The sequence below is a fragment of the Monodelphis domestica genome, chromosome 7 (assembly GCF_027887165.1).
Source record: "Monodelphis domestica isolate mMonDom1 chromosome 7, mMonDom1.pri, whole genome shotgun sequence".
Classification (NCBI taxonomy): domain Eukaryota; kingdom Metazoa; phylum Chordata; class Mammalia; order Didelphimorphia; family Didelphidae; genus Monodelphis; species Monodelphis domestica.
In genome coordinates, this window is record NC_077233.1 from 137,052,719 (window position 1) to 137,060,280 (window position 7,562).

Sequence of the window (7,562 nt, forward strand, 5' to 3'; positions counted from 1 at the left end):
ACAGAGAGATGCAACTCCAGGCTGCACCTCGATCCTAAGAGGCTACATCTTAGACATCTGTCTGTTCCCTAAAACTAAGGAATCTCTATGAGGGTCATTCTCTATGTCTCCAGGTAGACCCCAGTCAGATGACCAACTGCACCCCCCCCCCAATGCCTGAGTGGCTACCACTCTAGAGTCATGTCCGCACCATGGCACAGCATCTATTGTAAGATTATAAAATCCCCAGAACTGATGTCGTCTGGGGGACAGTTTTTCCATCCATGCTGTCCTCCCAAGGAGCAGCCTTCCATCTTGCTGTTCCACCTGTACCATCCTCCTGGCCATTCCCAACATTACTCTCTAAATTAATAAATTTCTCTTTTTATTTTTAAGCTAAGTTTTGGAGTCTTGCATTCTTGCAAAGGGTAGCCTTCCCGAACCCCAGGGGTACACCTCTTCAGCCCCACAACATAATGAAGTACTACTGTGCTATTAGAAATGACAAAAGAATTTCAGAGAAGCCTGGGAAGACAGGTAGAAACTGATGCAGCATGAGCAGATGCTGAAGAAGGATTTATACACTGATCACATTGTAAAGGCAGACAAACAACTTAGAACAATTTAAGAAATGTGATCAACTCAATGTCCAACCACCATTCCAGAGGACCTGGAATGCAATGCGCTGCCTACCTCCTGGCACCGATGATAAGCTCCAAGTGTAGACTGAAACATACTGTTGTACCTGACCAATGTGGGAAATTGTTTTGCTTAACTACGGAAAAAAGAATATTTTTTCCTTTCTTTTTTCAATGGAGATGATAGAAAGGGGGGGGGGCGTCATTTTGTAAATTAATTTGTGAGATTACAGGCATTACATTATCATCTATTTACTCAAGAGTAAATTATTGTTAATGTCCAACTCTTCAGGACCCCCTGGACTATTTTTTATGAGGTTTTCTTGGCAAATATACTAGAGTGATTTCCCATTTCCTTCTCCAGTGGATCATCTTTTTTTTTTGTCACAGCTCTTCACTATGACCTATCTATCTTAGGCAACCCTGCATGACATAGCTCAGTTTCATTGAGCTAGACAAGCCCCTCTGCCTGGATAATGCAATGATCCAGGAGCTTTTTTTTTTGGTGGAGAGTGTGTGTGTGTGTGTGTGTCTGTGTGTGTCTGTCACAAACACAGTTACCTGCTTTGCCCAGGGTTACACAACTATTAAGTGTCTGAGGCTGGATTTGAACTCGGGTCCTCCTATCTCCAGGTCTGGTATTCTACCTTTCCCTTCATAGTCATTTAATCAATGATGCTCATGATCCTAATTTACTGGCAATTCCTCTTTCATGGAGAAGAACTGCAATCCCCAATCCCAATTACAAAGAACAGAAATAAGGACAGAACTGAAAGCACATCCTATGTATCCTCTAACCTTCCTGCTCCCACCCTAGTCTCCCATCAACTATGATCTATTGTGGCTATGCTTTCCTTTAAGAATGAGCCTCGAAAACATTTAGACCTTGTAATCATTGGAGGCCAATAACCTGTGTGAGAACCTAGAACCCATTTCTTTTGTCAATGTCTCTTCTTGTCTGTGAACATCAATGCAAAACGTAACACAATGACCAATATTGTTCCCAGTGAATACTGAACTGTAAGTTCTTGAGTTCACGAATGAGTGAACTAAGAAGTATGCTTTGAATGCTATTTGACATTCATGAACTAGATGAAAGAATGAATGATACATTTTTATTTAATTTTTTTAGAATGGAAATATTTTATTTAATTGATTTAGAATATTTTCCATGGTTACATGTTCTTTTCCTCCCCTCCTCCCCCAGAGCCAATGAGTAAGACCTAGGTCTTGACCAAAGACATATGTAAAACCCAGTGGGGTTGGAGGGAAAGGAGGGAAAGAATATGATTTTGGTAATCCTGGAAAAATGCCCTAAATTAATCAATTAAATAAAATTTGGAAAAAAAAACAGAAAAAAGACCTATTTCCATATTATTAATATTTGTATTCGGGTGATGAATGATACATTTCTATTCGATTTTGAGGGCTGTAAAACTTATTTTCGATGTGGGCTAACAGTGGGCAGTAATGTAAAGATTAAAATTTAGGAATATGGGGAGACTGAGGCAGGTAGAAATTAGTTTCTCTCTGCAAGGAGTATTATATTTTTTAGAGGTTTATTAAGGATTAAGGATTAAAGAATATACAAGTAAGAAACATGTGCCTAGGCCAGAGGCCTAGACAAAATAACCTCACATCATGGAAGAGACACCTCTGCTCCAAAACGGAGGTCCAAAAGAGCCAGAGAGAAAAAACCCTCAAAAGCCTTTGAATCAGCTTAAATACCTTCTCGATCTTGGCCCAGGTGAGATTACAAGGCATTCTGGGGAAGTGGAGCAAAGGCTCGTGGGATTGTAGTCCTGTATTCGAGTCTATTTTTTCCATTCCCCGTATGATCATTTTGGGAAAAATTAATTTTTTCCCAAAAGGATCATAAAAACATAATAAACTTAAAAGATTACAATAGTGTGAGGATAAGAGAAAAGAGAATAAAACCAATAATTGCTGAACACATTGACAAAAAGCCAATAGGGGGGAAGTCCCCTTTGGCATAAAAGTATACATACAAATAAATGTTCAATCAACCACACCCAAAGTTCAATTTTGTGCAACTTGTGGTCTGGAGGCTTCTTCATGGTGGCTTCTCCAACAGTTCAGTTCTGGATTCAAAGAGGTAGCACCTTCTTTACCTAAAATTCTTCTCAAAAGGAATTTAAACTTTGCAATTTAAATAATTTTTTTTACATTCCCCTGTGTTGTGGGTGATTGAAAGATTCAGAATCAGTTAGGGATGCATGGCTGAGGTATGAGGTATATGAATCAATTAGCAAGAGATATTAAAAAGACATCAGAAAATCCAAAAGAAAAGAAAAATTTCTGGATGAAAATATAGACTATCAAAGTCTTATGTGTAAAAATTCCAAGTAGAAAAAAAATAAATCTATAACAGGTCCTTCAATCAGGGCCCAATCAAAATGATCTAAGTAATGATGCATTTACCCAGTCAGTGCCAGGACTACAGAAAGGTACCACACTATGAGAGGCAGAAAAGGGGACCAGATTATAGGAGCCAAGGTTTTGGGGATACTCGTCTGTGAGTATCTTCAGGGTGAGTGTGGATACAAGGAAAGCCTATGTCTTAACAACATGTTAAACATAGTAACCTCGAGTCTTCACACTAGGTTCAAGACCTTTGTATTGGCCTAGAAGTGCATCAATCCATCCTAGATTGGCCTTTCTTTGGCCCTATGAAATGGCTCTTGTGTGTATCTCTTGTCCTGGAATCAGACAGAATCATTAAGCAAAGTCCTATAATTTATTTAAATAATTAGTGGCATCATTTTTATAGTCACAAGCCTTTTAGGGCATGTATTAGCAAATGTATCTTAAACTTAAAAATCAAAAGGTTAAAGAAAATCTTAATACTGGTGACATGTGCTTCAAATGTAAAAAGGAGAGAAAAAATAATAAAAAACTGAAATAGTATATTGCACATGCAAGAAAAATATAATAATAAAAGAGCTTTAAAAAATTCAAAAATGTAGCTTATAACCATTGACACTCTGTGTCAGTTAAGAAAATATAAAATACAAGGCTTTCTCACCAAAAAATGAGATCCATTTCCTCTTTGTATCTGGCCATGATCACTGTGAGTAGAAGGCAAATGAATTGAACAAGGTTAACAATTTTTTCATCTTTAAAAATACAGTAGTACAAATATGTAGATATCAAAATCCCCAAAATTCTCAATAGCCCAATTAATTACAATAGCAAACAAACACACTTTCATATTTCACATAAGTTGCTGTGTGACATTTTTAAAACCTATGAATTGATGGACATTTGTCACAATTTTTACAAACATAGCAATCCTTCAACCTTGGTATTTAAACATATTTTTTAAAACAAAGTAAAACTCATCTTGGGTTTAGAACATAATCAAGAAATCTATATATCATTCTGGTGCAAATAAAGTAGTGAGCTGAAGAGCATAAATAAAGGGGTGCTCCTTCTGGAGGCTTTTTAAGGGTACAAATGCCCTGAGATTAACTGCCCAACTTCCATTCACATGTAGGAAGGTTGGGGGTTTATAAAATGTATTTCACTTCAGCTAATGGGCCTTACCTCGTGGTAGGGGCAGGCAAAAATAACCAGATTGTTAAAAAAATTCCAAAAATCATATTTAAAAAACCCTTAAAATCATTTGAGGTATTTAGCACATTAAAATTCCAAAGGTTGTTAATACGATTATAACCAGTTCTGAAGTCCATCTATCCTCAGCAAAATAGAAAAAAAGCTGTTTTTTTATATATGGGCTTATTCACAATAATATTTGTTCAACACAGTTATAGGGGGGAAACATCAGAATTTTAAAACTCAGTACATTCAAAATAAATTCAATCAACCTTCAGTTCACAGAATAATATTCAATCCAGTAATATATGAACTTAAAATCACAAAGTTATATCTTAAACAAAAAATGCAATAGAATACAGAGATTTTTTTATAAACCATTGGAGTCTGAAATGCCTTAGAATATAGCCTTTAGTCTCTTCAAAGTTCCTTGGGTTGTTTTTGTTTGTTTGTTTGTTTGTTTGTTTTTAATTATCCATTTAAATGTCTATTGTCCGAAGGTAGAGTAGTAAAGGCTAGGCTAAGGGGTTCAAGGGATCCGTCCAGGGCCCCATAGCTGGGAAGCATCGGAGGCCAGATTTTAACTAGAGACCTCCCGTCTCTGGGCCTGGCTTCCAGTTCGCTGGGCCACCCATTTTCCTCCCCAAAGTTAAAGTTGAATCTTTGGGCTGAGTCTGCTCCCAGACAGGCAGGCAAAATCAATGAAATTGCCAGAAGAGTCAAAAATCCTTTTAAACAGCCCATTGCTATTAAGTTTCTGTTTGAAAAGATCTGTTTCTTCTCTCTAGTCTTTTCTCTCTTTCCCCTCTCTGATACCCCTGCGGCCAATACCCCCAGCCACGCGGAGGCTTAGCCTAAGGGAAAATTGCCCGGTCTCCTTTCCCTCTGGGCTCTCCCCTCCACCCACGTGGCCAATACTGTTACCAGCTGGTCACAATGAGTCCTGAGCGATCTGCTCCAAGGATCTGGGTGATGAGCCGGCTGGGGTCACTCACGCTCGAGGGTCTGGGGCGCAGAAATAGGCAGGCAGCGGGCCGGTGAGAGGCCAGGAGCAGGAGCGGCTGCGGGGGTGGGCAAGGCCGGGACCAGGTACCAGGTGAGGAAGATCAGGGCTGCAGGCTGCAGGCAGGAAGCGGCGGGGCCGAGCCAGGTGGGGTGGGCAGCAGGTCCGGAGCCTGTAGCAGCTTTGTGAGGGTAGAAAACCTTGGCCAGAGAGATATGGCTCAAAGAAAATTTTTTTCTAGGTACTAGATATTAAAAGTTGAACTAAAGATCAGAAAAGAATTCAGAAGATTGAGTTTTTTTTTTCCCCATTAGGTCACCAAACTGTAAAGATTAAAATTTAGGAATATGGAGAGACTGAGGCAGGTAGAAATTAGTTTCTCTCTGCAAGGAGTATTATATTTTTTAGAGGTTTATTAAAGGTTAAAGATTAAAGAATATACAAGTAAGCAACATGTGCCTAGGCCAGAGGCCTAGACAAAATAACCTCACATCATGGAAGAGACACCTCTGCTCCAAAACGGAGGTCCAAAAGAGCCAGAGAGAAAAAACCCTCAAAAGCCTTTGAATCAGCTTAAATACCTTCTCCATCTTGGCCCAGGTGAGATTACAAGGCATTCTGGGGAAGTGGAGCAAAGGCTCGTGGGATTGTAGTCCTGTATTTGAGTCTATTTTTTACAGTAAGAGATAATAATAGGAATAGGACTTCATACTCTGAAATGTTGCACTTCTCACTAGTTAAACATTAACTGCAAAACTTGTAGTTGGTAAGATTTAAATTAATATCCAACACTCCAAGTATTATATTTTTTAAAGTTTATTAATAATCACTTGAAATAAAGGAATAAAAAGGTAGTTATCTAATAAAATATAAAGCCACATGAGTAGATTCTCCTGCCACTTACCTCACACCACCTCAGCCAACTGAGATCTCGGGGAGAGAAGGTGACAGGGGGCTACACAAAATTTATACCCTGCCTACATCAACACATAATGTGAGGAGAGTGGGGTGCTGGGAATTGTAGCTCTGGGGTTCAAATTCCAATTAGACAGTTTCAGCATCAGTCAAGCATGAATTGCAGATTTATCAATCACCCATTCTGTGTACTGGATCTGTAATATTCTATACTGGGCATCTGCTTTTGCCTAATCTGTTTTATTACTTTTAGAACTGAAAGATATAATTAGTTACCTAGAGTAGTCCTCCAGTGTCCACCCACCATGTTCTCATTCTAGAAGGGCAGCAAGACCTCTCCTATACTGACAAATGATGACAAGGTGGACAATGGGGGAATGTGGAACCTATGCACTGGTTCTCTGGCAAGCTGCTCCTTATTCCCAGTGGTCACAAACTCCAAAACATACTTCCACCTGCATTTGGAATGGAAGATGCTACTCCATACCATTAGGTCCAGAGGGGCTACTCTACTAGTCCCTGGTCTTATTCCTGACTAGCCCCCAGACTATTATACTACCATAAACTACTTCTTAAAATAAAATTCTTTTCTTCTGGATTGAACAGAGTTTGAATCTCCCATTTTTGGGGTGAGACACTGCTACAAATGTGGGTGTGTTTCTCCTACATCACCTTCACAAACCATATGAAGTGGTAGTGGAGGGATTGGTGTCCTTGGTTTTACAAGCTAGGAAACTAAGGCACAGAGAAATGAAAAAGCTTGCCCACAAACACACATAACATCAGTTAAATATGGTCAACCAGTTTAGGGACAGAATAATCGAAGGTGATGATAAAGGTATAATGATGCTCTTAGAAAACAATCTTTCCTCCAACTCAACTTCTGAATTCTCTGCAAAGTCACACTAGTACTTATTAAAGAGCTATGCTTTATGGTCTGATACCAACAAAACTACCCTAAGCTTTAGTTTAGATAAGTCTGATGGGCCGTTTTCAGTCTTTAAAATTTTTCCCTCCTCCTTCTTTCCCCAACTATCTCTCACCTCCTTAGAGGTGTCTAAAGCTGGTCTTTTCAGGAGCTTCTAAAATCACAAAGGAGCAGCTGACTACCCCGCAAAGGTGGTCCAACAGAAAGGATATGCCATAGTCCTGGCCCAAGCAGTCACTTGGAGGGAAATTTAGACAAGCTGGACTACTTTCAGGAAGAGCTAACAAGAAAGGGTTGCAGAAATATTTCTGGGTTTAGTCCAGCAAACATTTATTCAATGAGTAGTATTATAACCCTAGGGCAGCTAGATGGAGCAGAGGATGGAGTGGTGGGCCTGGAATCAAGAAGAATCATCTTCTTGAGTTCAAATTCGGCTTCAAACACTTACTGTGTTATCTTGGACAAGTCACTTAGCCCTGTTTTCCTCAATTTCCTCATCTGTAAAATAGGCTGGAGAAGGAAA